Source organism: Magnolia sinica, chromosome 9 (genome assembly GCF_029962835.1).
Source record: "Magnolia sinica isolate HGM2019 chromosome 9, MsV1, whole genome shotgun sequence".
Classification (NCBI taxonomy): domain Eukaryota; kingdom Viridiplantae; phylum Streptophyta; class Magnoliopsida; order Magnoliales; family Magnoliaceae; genus Magnolia; species Magnolia sinica.
In genome coordinates, this window is record NC_080581.1 from 49,613,782 (window position 1) to 49,628,186 (window position 14,405).

The window sequence follows — 14,405 nt, forward strand, 5'->3', positions numbered from 1 at the left end:
TATGGCCACCGTACGCCCTAGCGACATCAGGGTCGTAGCCTCCACAGGCATATCGTGGATGGCCAGATAGGATACCAGAAATCTTTTCTTTATGGGGTGCCATAAATGTCCCTAGGTGAAAGTCCCTAAACCCTCTAGGTACCAGAGGACACTCCAATGTCTAGACTGAGTGGATAAATGAGCACCCGAGTGCCGAATACCAGTAGGCCGCATCTCCCACTGTGCCGTGGTCGATTGGAAGGGGGTGTGGCCTTACCCACCCAAGGGAGTAGGCATAGGTAAGCTAAGTTTGACCAGCTCATAAATGGGTCCACTATCAATGTGCCAGGTATATATTGGCTGACCACTGGCCAAGCAGATAGTGAGGTCTCTTCCACTTACCCACTTGTGCGCTTGAGAGTCGGCAGGTGGCATTGAGTGTATTAGACCTCGGTTATGATCCCAGAGATGTACAATACTAATATGTGGACTTATTGAGGAGGAGTTGTATACTCAACATTTTACTCATTCATGCATTCATCCACTATCCACTCGAGCTAGTGGTGCGCAACTAATTGTTGTGTACCTTCACAATGGCCAGAATTTCGGTTAGGGCGCGCGACCAACCTGAGATCAAGAGTCTACCACATTGAGTCTGGCTATCCAAATTTAAGCATGGGACTGGTTTAGATAGAAGTCCCTTGTGATGGACCCCATAGCCTGCGATACTACGTACTATCATCCCGACTTCACACTCCAGCTTGATCATTTCATTCGCACCGCATATTGCATTAAATCCATGGCATATGGCATTTTGGGTTGCTATGTTTCTATATTTATATGGCCTACATAAGGTTGACGGTATTCGTGGACTCGTCAGAATTTACATATTGTATTATATCCTCAGTATATGATATTTGGCTCACTATGCCTCCGCATTGTATAGCTGATCTACATTGCTTCCTTAGTATATGATATTGGCTTATTATGTTTTGCATTACATAGCCTGGAAGGCTGATGGTATTTATGGACTTACCAGCATGTTTTTGCATTGCTCTGATATTGCATACTTGGCACTTACCTTGCGCACACACTTACACCACCCTTTAAGCTTTCTATAAGTTTTTGCACGATAGATGCATGCAAGTCACGTTAGGTCATAGCAGCGTTGAGCTTGGATCGTGCAGTGGTCTTCTGGAGCTTTGATTTTCAATATATGTATATTTTCCCTTTCAGCACTGTATTCAACTGTCCATATTAGTGGATATGTGATGATGATGTTGCCTTTGTGATTTGGGTAAACATGTAGTTATGCTTCTTATGAGATAAATGTATGGTAGAAAATCCTCCTTGTAGGATCCCAGGATTGAAATCTGGCATATGCGCACTAGGAGCCGAGAATGGGGTATTACGAAGGCTGTCAGCACTGGATTCGGCGATCGAAAATTTTGTGAGCCCGGTTTCCGAGTTTAGGGCATATAGTGCATTTCAGTCCGAGTTCTTCACTTCACGGTCATTTCCATGCATTTCCCAGTAAATTCGCTTCATGTCAAGGTCATTTCCATGCATTTCACAGTCAATTCCGGTGATTCCCTTCACTTCACCATGCATTTCACGGTCAATTCCATGCATTTCACGGTCAATTCCCTTCACTTTACGGTCAATTCAATGCTTTCACGGTCAATTCCCTTCACTTCATGGTCATTTCCATGCATTTCACGGTCAATTCCCTTCACTTCTCAATAAGGGAGTGAATGGAATTGTCTTGGAATTCGCTGGAGTTGCATATGGTCCACATTTAACTATAAAAACCCATCAACTATTTGGGTAAGGCTTTCCATGTGGAGAAAGTCTTAGGACCAGTGTTTGAAGTACGATATCATTACAAGTTTCGCTGGTCAGGGATACGGAAACAATATCGATAACGTCAATAATATCGCTGATAACCGAAAATGCGGGCAAAACAAGTAATGCCTAGAATTTACATAATTGAAAATTTTAGTGACTATTACTCTGTCCCATCTTTGTAGAGAGGGTAATCAGTTAGCAGAGGTGCTAGCTAATCACTTATGGTAGCCCAGTTAAATTGGGAGAAGTAAAAGGTATTATTATGGGAGAGACTTGTATCTGAATACCTCAAATGGTATTTAAAAACAGTTATGTAACAGTAACGATATTATCCATTATGTGATATGGGGTTGTAGCTGCTTTTTTACAAGAAAGAAAAAAAAATGGCTATTACGGGTTCATAATGGGCTGAGAGGGGGCCATAATAGACTGATATGTGCCTTTTGTAGCTTTCTTCCTTTTTTAATTTTTTAATTATTTTACCCATTACAGGTCTGTAATTGCTTTTATGGCGCATATTGTAGTGGCCATAAGGTTTACCATTACGGCCACTATTACCATTATTGAATACCTTGTATCTCACAGTGTTTCCCCTTTCTACCATCCATTCACTGAGGTACTTTTGTGATCCACCCATTGTAAGACCCGTAACCTAGCCTGTACCATTCCATAAACTTCTACGGTTCCCTCTAGTCGAGTTTCGGCGACCCGGGACGAGTAGATAGCATTGGCGCATGCTCTTGAGTCACATCCTGTAAACCCGAGCCGACTCAAAATGAGACCTATGTCATTTTGACCGTGCCGTCGCCGCGGTTCCGACGATGCGTCTTGTGCGTCAATACGATGCTCAGATTATAAGATCCGGCCCGTGCATTATCTAGGCCGTTGATCGCTTGATTGTGGGACCCACCTATCCCTATTGTTGTACTTCCCTAAAAACATTAATTACTATGATGTCACCCTAGGGGTGACATCACCCTACCATACCACCTTACCTTCCCTTTTCCCCATAAGTCAACTCATTAATTCCCATTACCTCACCATCCCTCTCTCCCATCACTCCCTTACATCATTTCTCTCTTTCACTTCTCTCCATTCCAAGCAATCCCTCCATGGAGCAACCCACGTCCATGGCTCCCATGAGAGAGCTAGTGTGGCCCACCTCCCTATCTCCCATCTCCACCATCCAATGATCATCTCCGCCATTGAAATTGTTTCTTTGGGGCTCTATCATGCATTGGCGGAAGAAGGAAGAAGAGATCTCGAGGTGGGTGCTCCTTTCTTTTCCTCTCATTTTTTTGTGATGTGTGGCCCACTTGGATGAATCCCATCTTGAGGTATGTTTTATCCCAACCGTACAAGTCATGTGGACCCTACTTTATAGTGATGGAAACACACAAATATCAAGTTGATTTAAATATGGTGGGCCACGTTCATGTGGGACCCACCTTGGTGACACGTGGACCACCTACACGTAGGACCCACTATGATGATTGTGTTATACCTATGCTGTCCAACGTCCAAGGGACGCTGGACAGAGAGTGGCTAAAGTGGTGTGCGTGCACTGAAATGGTGGTGTACTAATAAGCAAAGGAGAGGAAGAAGAATAGTATTTGGAGGTGGGCTGCTCATGCAGGCCCCACCTTGATGTATGTATAAAATCCACGCCGCCCATTTCACTTCTCATCTCATTTTAGGCATTGAGCCAAAAGATGAGGCTAATCTGACAATCAAGCGGGCCATACTGTAGGAAATGGAAATTTTTACCGTTGAAAACTCACCCAACGATTCTACATGCTGAAAAATACTCAATATTGGTCTTGTTTGGTCAATATTGAGCCGTGAGATGCAATGGTCAGGATAGATTTTCCTGATGAGGGCCCCACCTAGGAAATTCCCTAGAAAAATTGGATTTAGAGAAAAAAAAAAAAAAAACACAGAATCATAAGGCAGCAACGACAGCTTGGCTGGACCTCACGGCTCCAGCCGTGGGCCCCACGTGATGCATTTTGAACATCGAAACCGTGCATTTGATGGGTCCCCATGGACCAGCCGTCCATCCAAAAAATTAGCTGTATATGGAACTCAGGTGGGCCATACCATCTAAAATCATGTGATAACATGCCTAAAAATATAAAATCATCTGGTGGGGCCTCCTTGAGTTTTGGATGTGATTGAAACTTGGTTTGGACCCCTAACTTTATGGGACAAATATAATGGACGGAGTAGATCTGGTTAATGTGGGTCCCACCTAGGATTAAAAAATATATATAAATATATATGCATGCATGTACATTGACGTCCAGACTCTCTGGACGTCCAACGTTAAGTAGAGAGGATCCCATTGGCCCCAATGGTGGACCCTACCATGATGTATGTTCTACATCCACGCCATTCATTTGATAGGTCCCTTTATTTGATACGTTGGTTCTAAAAATCAGTTATAAAACGTTCTCGTATGGCCCACACCATCATCTTTCATGCGGTGGTATGTCAAGCCACATGGAATCAACTGTTGGGGTCCACATGCAGCTTGGATCCACCTGAAACTCTGTTTGGACCCTTAAATTGGTGGGACACACACAATGAATGGGTTGGATTTGTGAACTACATCATGGTGGACCCCAAGATCACATAATCGTACCAAAAGTTTGGTGGACAAATAAATATTACAGTGGCTTAGTCCACGTGACTTTATAAAGAGGTTGTATGGCAAGTAAACATTGCGGTGGGCCCTTGGCCCATGTGACTTTATCAACAGATTGGATGCAAGTAAATGTTGTAGTGGGTCCAATGTCGTGTGACCCTATCAACAGGTTAAAATAATAATAATAAATAAATAAATAAATAAATATTAAATAAATAATAAATAAGTAAATATTGTAGTGGGCCCCAGGTTAATATGACCTTATCAACAGGTTGGATGCAAATAAATATTACAGTGGCCTAGGTTGGATGCAAATAAATATTATAGCGGGCCCTAGGCCCATGTGACCCTATCACCAGATTAGTTTGGATGGAAAATAAACATCATGTTGGCCCCAGTTTGGATGGACAGTATGTTAGGCCCTAGGATGGGTGGAAAATAAACATTTTGGTGGGTCTTACTTAAGACCCATTTATGCATGTGTTGTGTCCACAATTGTGGACCTCCATAGCGGGATATGTGACTTATCTATGTCTTCCATCCCAATGGGACGCACCACGATGCATGTGTTTCATCCAACCGTCCAACCATTTTTGGAAAAATGATTTTAAGGTTTAGGATGAAAATAATACAGATTTATTTATCAAGTGGACCATAGTGCACGGTGAGGATTGAACGGCTATCTTTGAAATCTTGAGACCTTATGATTAGATTAGATGGGAAATAAATGTTATGGCGGGCCTTGAAAATTTTAGTAGTGAAAATCATTATCACCACTTATATTTGAGTGTGGCCCATTTGATATATATGGGGCCCATTAGTGTGGCCCATTTGATGTATGTATGACCATGTTATGAGGCCTACTTTGATGTATGTTGTGGCCCATTTGTCAGGCCCACTTTGATGTATTTTTATCCACGCCATCCAGGGTAGGCACCCCATTATGATATATATCAGGGCTCAAGGGTCGAGGCCCATTAGTGCTGCCTATTTGATACAACCCACTTGATGTGTACGAGGCCCATTAGTGCGGCCCATTGATGCAAGGCCTATTGTGACATGTATTGGGCCCATGACGCGTGACCCATTTGATGTGTATAAGACCCATGGGTAGGGCCCACATATTATGTATTTGAAGCCCATGAGCAGGGCCCACCTGAGGTTTATATATGGGCCCCATTAATGTGGCCCACTTGTATTTGAGGCCTACGGGTTGCGGCCCATGGGTCGTGGCCCATTGTGATATATACTCGGCCCATACGTCGTGGCCCATTGAGATGTGTTTCCGACCCATTTAGTGAGGCCATTGTGAAATATTCCTACTCTTGTGATGAGGCCCATTGAGATGTATTTTTGGCTCATTGATGCGGCCCACTTGTTGAATTGAGGCCCATTGGTGTGGCGTGCGGCCCAATGTATCGATCCACCGTGATGTGTAGGTCCACGTGCTGTTGTATGTGTAAGGCCCACCTGTGATGACTATTTGAGGCCCACTTGTTGGATATTTGGGCCCATCTTATGTTTGACTCTATGTGGACCACTCCTTGGGAGCAATGTTGGTTAAATGTCCACATTGCTTGCTGGGCAGTGATGGTTGGATGTCCACATTGTGACCCTTCTTTAGGCCTTATCGGGCCCATTCTCATCATTCTCTTAGTGGGTTAACCCAAATAAGTGGGCCCCATTTACCATGGACGGATGGCTCCATGCTACCAGATTTGATATAACCATGGTCGAGGGCTGATCTTTATATTATGATTGATCAGATGTTCATCTATGGACCCAGTCTTGTCTATGTGACCGGTCGTCGGTGTTGATTATCGAAGCTGATTGTTGGTGCTAATTATCGATGTAGATTATCGGTGTTGATTTGTCGAGGTCGATTGTATTGGCCGGTTCCGATTGTCGAGGCCGATTCTGAGTATCGAATTCGATTGCCATGGCCGATTGTCGAGACCTGCATGATGTATATGTGACCCGTAGTTGAGGGCCATTGTGATATGTATTAAGCCTATGATACATGGTCCATTTAATGAATTCAAGACCCATGTGTAGGGCCCACATGTCCTGTGTTTGAGGCCTATGGGCAAGGCCCATTGTGATGTATTCATGGCCCATGGGCAAGGCCCATTGTGATATGTATTAGACCCATGAGCAGGGTCCACCTGTTGTGTATATGTGGCCTTTGAGTAAGACTCATTGTGTTGTATATTAGGCCCTTGTGTGAGGCCGTGGGCCTATTATATGTTTGACTCTATGTAGGTCATTCCTTGGGGGCAATGTTGGTTAAGTGTCCACATGGTCGAGGTCGATTATCGATGCTGGTTGTGGATACCAGTTATGAGTATGTGACAGCATAGCATCATGATACATGCCCATACGCATCATCTGCATGTTTGTTATGAGAGGTGGTTGATCATTGCATATGTCATTGAGCATGTTGTTATGAGACTCCTTGGTAGGTGGAGGTTATCTCACATGAGCACACGGTATGTGCAGGACTGATGCATGACTGGATTGTATGACTCATGCATCTCGCATTATGATTACTATACGCCCTAGCGACATCAGGGTCGTAGCCTCCACAGGCATATCGTGGATGGCCAAATAGGACACCGAAAATGTTTGGTTCTAGCATACGGGCGCCATAGATGTCCCGGGTGAAAATCCCTAAACCTCCGTGGCCGGGAGACGCTCCACGTCAGGACCGAGTGGATACATGAGCGCCCGAGTGCCAAATACCGGAGGCCGCGTCTCCCACCGTGTCGTGGTCGGTTGGGAGGGTGTGGCCTTACTCGCCCGAGGGTAGGGGGCAATACTAGTGAGTTTGACCAGCTCGTGAATGGGTCCGCTATCGACGTGCCGGATAGGTATTAGGCGGACTATTGGCAAGGCGGATAGTGAGGTTTCTTATGCTCACTTGGTCTGTGCGGCGGGAGAGCGGCGGTGCCATTTGGAGTGTACTAAACCCGGTGATGATCCCAGAGATGAACCGTACTGATATGTGGATTTAGTGAGCAGGAGTTGCATACTCATTCATGCATTCATTCATTCACTATCTACTCGGGTTGGTGGTATGCAACTAGTTGTTACGTGTGCCTTCGCAATGGCCAGGATTTCGGTTGGGACGCGCGACTAACCTGAGATCAGGAGTTTACCACATTGAATCTGACTATCCAAATTTAGGTATGGGACTGGTTTGGATAGAAGTCCCTTGTGATAGACCCCATAGCTTGTGATACTACGCACTACCATCCCGACTTCACACTCCAGCATGGTCATTCCATTCGCACCGCATATTGCATTACATCCGCGGCATACGACATCTTGGGTTACTGTGCTTCTGCATTTATATGGTCTAGATATGGATGACGTATTTGTGAACAAATAAGGAATTATATACCCCATTGCATTCTCGGCATTTGATATTTGGCTCTTTATGACTCCTCGTTTGCGTAGCTGTTATATATTGTGTATTCTGATATTGATTGGCTCATGGACTTGCTCGTATTTCCGCTTACTCTGTTATCGTATGATCTATAATCTTGTGAGTATTTCTGTTTACTCTGATAATTCCTGCTCTTGTCAGTATTTCTGTTTACTCAGATAATTCATGATCTTGCTAGTATCTTTGCTTATTCCGATATTGTACGATTTATGGATTACCAGTACTTCCAGTTTTTATGATAATGACATTGTATTGAATACTTGGCACTTACCTTGTGCACACACTTACACCACCTCCTAAGCTTTCTATAAGCTTATGCACGATAGATGCGTGCAGGTGTTATTAGGTTGCAGCAGCGTTGAGCTTGGAGCGTGCAGTTGTATTCTGGAGCTTTGATTTCGATATATGTATTTTCCCTTTCAGCATTGTACTCAAATGATTATATTAGTGGATATGTGATGATGATGTTGCCTTTGTCAATTGGGTAATCTTGTGGTTATGCTTATTACGAGTTAAATGTATATACAAAAAAAAAAATCCTCCTTGTAGGATCCCAGGATCGGAATCTGGCATATGGACGCTAGGACTCGAGAATGGGGTACTACGGAGGCTGTCGGCACCGGATTCAGTAATCGGGATTCCTGCGAATCCGATTTCTGGGTTTGGGGCGTGACACCCATACCATATGGTAAGGGTCAGTCATCCATTTGTCATATGATCAGTTATGGAAGGAAACAGGAGAGTTGGCAAAATCCTAGTATAGTATCATGATGAAAAATCCATTATTTTGGATTATCTTCAATGATAATGTTGAAAGTCAGTGATCTAACCCTATTATGGTCTTTTAGTTGCAATTTTATATGAGTGCTGAGGGTGGTAACCACAATTGAGTCATTTCCTCTGCATTGAGCTAATAGTTGTGTTTCAATTCAATAGTACATCCAAATGCAGTCTAAATATTTCTGGTTTTTCTTATCTCTGATTCCTTAACACAGATCATCCAGGGGCACTTAAATCATCCTTACTCATCTACAGTAATTGGATGCATTTTTGAAAATAATACTTAGCACATAAGCACTCCTAGTTTTACGTTTCCCATAGAATATCCATATGAAATTGCATGAATTGTTCTACTTGGACATCTCAGTTCAGTTATGCACAATTTTTATTAGTTAACCAAGTTAGGTTCTCTTCGAAGACTATAAATTTTTTACTTCCCTACATATGAAGCATATCTAAGTTATGCACAATTTACTTCTCTATAAATTTTTTACTTCGAAGACTACGCTCATCATTTGGATGATGTACTCCATTTCCTTCAACCAATAATTTTGTGTCAATGCTATTGAAATTGAGTAGAAGTCATAACTTCGAAAAAGGTGCCTAACAGGTGCAATTGACCAATATAGATTGCACGATCTGTGGAGTTGTTCACAGAGAAGAGAGAGGCTTAAGCAGGTGCACGTGTGAAGCAAGAAAGTGAAACTTCAATAACACCCATGGAATCTCGAACATACCAATATTCGGTTTTGGCCAAAACGCGTGCTGAGAGAATTTTCCCAATTACAAGTTTGTGCTTCTCAATATGGTTACATGTGGGCCACCCACTTCAGCTTATGGTTTTGGTCATTATTTACCCCATTAAAATGAGGGATTTTGTTTTGATTAAAGATTTATTTCATCCTTTTTCCTGTTCATATCTTTTGACCAACTTGACTGCTAAAAGCTCTATCATTATGCCATCTACCCACTGAAAATATTTCTTTGCATGTCAGATAAATAGGCTTAGACATTTCAAATTGTGGCATGCTGGAGATCTACTATTAGATGTGCTTGTATGGGTGCAGCTCATATAATGAAATGCTTGAGAAATAACAAATAAAAATGTTGTTGTTCCATCATTACTAGAGCTTTTAAGTAACATTTGAGACAGAAATGTAAAATCTGCATTTGTTCCTTGTCATTAGTGACTGGTCATGATGCAAGAATTAAGTACAAAAGATGCAAAGAAACATGTGAAATGCATGATGATGCTACCTAATACATGCATAAGTTAGAAAGGACTATCATGAGGATGCTATCTAATATATGAAGACATACGAAGTGAGGGAGTCCATATCCATCACAACTCCCTACTGTGATTTTGAGTCCGGCGAGGGAGGGGGCGCTCCCTCCTTCTATACACAACACAACACCGCCTTTATCGTTCGATGCATACTCTGCATCTTACGCTTCAAGTAGTGTTGGTCCTTCTTAAGCTCGGATATACTGACCTCGATCACCCCTAAACGTTCATCTAAACCCGGATGTGCAAAGGGCACCTCACCTGCATCATCACCCTCTTCTTCTTCTTCAACTTCATCCTCTTTGTCGCCTTCTTCCTCGCCTTCTTATTCTTCTATCTCGTCTCCACTTTCTTCCAACCGCCTTGCTTGTTGTCTAGGGCCGCATTGCATGCAATTCAAGGTGTCTTCAGTTATCACTCTTTCTGGATGTGAGGGGCCGCTGGATGCTCTGAACCCATTATCTCGGGCTATCTTGCAAATTAGGCAGCCAAATGGGAGGGAAAGATTACCTCTTTTTGTCCTCGCGGCCTTCACTATATGGAAAAGGATAATGGAGGGAAGGCACACATTCTCCCCACGCCCTATTTGGTACAATATCTCTGCATGGTAGACAGAAACCTCCGTGTTGTTTCCCACTCTCGAATATAAATTATGTGTGAAGATGTAATGCAGCAGTCTGTAAATTGGAATAATTTTTTTGTTTTTGAAACTACTATCTCTCCTCCACTCAACGAGGTGGCCGCACAAATGCATACTCAACTCACTCCTGTGTTGCGATGTGTTTATATCATTTGTGTTTGGGGGGATATGGATTGTTCCTAGCCACACACCAAGTATGTTCTCTATGTGTTATACGTCGATGGGACGCACCGCGTCTCCATATGAAATGTCAAATCCGAGTGGGTTGAGTCTTGCATTAACAATTCAAGAGTTGAAAAACCGTACATCATTCTCATTGGCTTGAGAATTACCTTTAAAAATAGCTCCCCAACCGCCTTGCAAGAGTCAATCTAACACATCGTTTTCAGCAAATAGTCGGTCCCCCCACCGTGACTTCGAAAACCACTTCCCAATCGCGATATCGATCTGCATCCAATGGTCATGCATTCTGATCGTGGGCCCTCTTTGACCTCCTCTCACGAGGTAGTGGTGAAGAACTCATTGCATTAACATTGGCCCTCTTCACATTTCTTCGAACGGGTGGTGATGATGGACTCGCGTCATACGCAGCAGCCTGCCTCTTCCTTCTTTCGGCCCGTGGAGACAATGGACCCGCTTCAACCCCTCCCTTCTTCCCCATTAGCAAGATAATTATGGGGATGGAAAATATCAAGGTAAAGAATGCAATGATACCCATTTGGATGATGGGTTTAGAAGATGTGAAGATGATTGTGTAAATAAGGTTTGGGATATGAAGAGAGAGGTGTTTGAAAAATGAAAAGATTGTTGTTTGGAAGATGAAGAGTGGGGTGTTTGGATGATGAAGAGAAAAGTTTGTGGAAAATGAAAAGAGGGTTTGGAAGTGAAGAAGATGGTAGACGGTTTAGGAAAAGAGATGAGGGTTTTAATAAGGGAGGTGAAGCTTGGGTGAATGAGGGTTTAGGCATGTGGAGAGGTTTTATACCAATATTATGTGGGGCCCACGATAGGATCCACCCAAATTTTAAAAAAAATCTCGAGTGGCACTATTGCTCCACCATCCAGAGGTCAATGGCACTGCCGCCCGGACTCATCCAAAATCCGGGCGGCAGTGTCGCCGGCCTCTGGACGGTGGGGCGCTAGTGGTGCCCTATGGAGCGGTAGTGCTGCCGGCCTCTAGAAGGTGGGGCAGTAGTGCCGCCCTGGATTTTTTTTAATTTTTGGGTGGGCCCCATCGTGGGCCCCACATAATTTTGAATGGGCCCCACACTCAATGTTCATGGTTTTGGTGGGCCCCACATCCACCTGCCATGATTTTGGTGGGCCCCACATCCACCTGTCATGATTTTGGTGGGCCCCACATCATAATTATTTAAAACGATTAACTAATTTTTATTAAAACATGGCATACATGTACAAACACCCCACTCATTGAAAGCGATTAACCAAAATGAATGCTTTTATAACTTTGTTTTCTTGTAGACATGTGGAAAAAAAAAATCTGAAATAACTGGCGGTATGATAAGGACCATAAGGGTTTCAACTTTGGAAGACTATCCTGCTTTTTGTTATAATGTTCATTTTAGCATTACCGTCCATTTAAACTATAAAAGCTATTGTAGTGGAATAAAAAATAATAGAATATTTGGCAGGCAAAAAATTGGGTCTCTTCATACTAACAGGACTCACTAAAATTAAATATTGATATTTTCTTCGCCTTGTTTACCTACTACCAATTGTGAACTCTATTATCTGTGCCTGACTTATATGTTTCTCAATGGTCTACATTGCAGCTATGTGTGTGGAGTATTGGTGGGTGGGAGAAGAAGAAATCAAGGTTCATACAAGCACGGCTTGGTCACTCAGCTCCACTAGTTGGGGAAACTAAAGTTCAGTTCCATAATGATCAAGCACATCTGTTAGTGGTCCATGAAAGCTAAATTGCCATCTATGATAGCAAGCTTGAATGCTTACGCTCGATAATCTCTCTCTCTCTCTCTCTCTCTCTCTCTCTCTCTCTCTCTCTCTCTCTCTCTCTCTCTCTCTCTCTCTCAATCACAACATTAAAGAAGTGAAATTCTTTCATATTGAAACCACCTTTCTGGACTCTAGTTATTGGAATTTTTGGATTTCAGGAACTCTAGGAAATATTTTGGTTTAGCATTGTGTCATGATTTTAGTTGTCTCGTTGAAATTACAAATGTTGCTTCACCTTTGTGCATGGGCGGGTTGTTTACATTACTTACAGGTGTTGTAGCACTTATACAATGTATTGTAGTGCATATAAAAGTTATTGTTGTAAGGTTGGGAAGACTCCTGCCCAATATCATATCGCCCGATCAAGGGGCTTCTGTGCATTCATGGGACACCGTTAAATTAATGTCAAACAGACGGTCCGATTCATAAATAGGTTGACTGTGAAATGAATGGAAATGACTGTGAAATGCATGGAATTGACAGTGAAATGAATGGAAGTGACTGTAAAGTGAAGCGGAATCGTCAGAATTGACTGTGAAATGCATGGAATTGACCGTGAAGCGAATGGAATTGACCGTGAAATGCATGGAATTGACTGTGAAGTGAAGGGAATTGACGGTGAAATGCATGGAAATGACCGTGAAATGAAGGGAATTGACCATGAAATGCATGGAAATGACCGTGAAGTGAAGGGAATTGACCGTGAAATGCATGGAATTGACCGTGAAGTGGAGGGGAAAGTCATAATTGACCATGAAATGCATGGAATTGACCGTGAAGTGAAGGGAATTGACCGTTAAAAGCTTGGAATTGACCGTGAAGTGAAGCGAATTGACCGTGAAATGCATGGAAATGACCATGAAGTGAAGGGAATTGACCGTGAAATGCATGGAATTAACCGTGACGGGGAGGGGAATTGCCGTAATTGACCGTGAAATGCATGGAATTGACCATGAAGTGAAGGGAATTAACCGTGAAATGCATGGAATTGACCATGAATTGAAGGGAATTGACCGTGAAATGCATGGAATTGACTGTGAAATTAAGGGAATTGACCGTGAAATGCATGGAAATGACCATGAAGTGAAGCAGAATCACAGGAATTGACCGTGAAATGCATGTAATTGTCCGTGAAGTGAAAGGAATTGACCATGAAGTGAAGGGAATTGACCGTGAAATGCATGGAAATGACCGTGAAGTGAAGTGGAATTGTCGTAATTGACAGTGAAATGCATGGAATTAACCGTGAAGTGAAGGGAATTGACCGTAAAATGCATGGAAATGACCGTGAAGTGAAGGGAATTGACCGTGAAATGCATGGAATTGACCGTGAAGTGGAGGGGAATCGCCGTAATTGACTGTGAAATGCATGGAATTGACCGTGAAGTGAAGGGAATTGACTATGTAATGAAGGGAATTGACCATGAAATGAATGGAAATGACCGTGAAGTAAAGCGGAATCGCCGGAATTGACCGTGAAATGCATGGAATTGACCGTGAAGTGAAAGGAATTGACCATGAAATGCACGAAATTGACCGAGAAATGCATGGAAATGGCTGTGAAGTGAAGTGGAATTGTCGGAATTGAGCGTGAAATGCATGGAATTGATTGTAAAACCCATATCCTAGCTCGTACTATTCCGTAGGCTTTTACGGTCATCCCGATCATATTCTGGTAATCCGAGACGCGTAGACTACATTTGCGCGCAACCCTGAGTCGTGTTCTGTATTCCAAAGTCGGCTCAATCCGAGACTTATACCCTAGCGACCACGCCGTCGCCGCGGTTCGGATGCCGCGTCT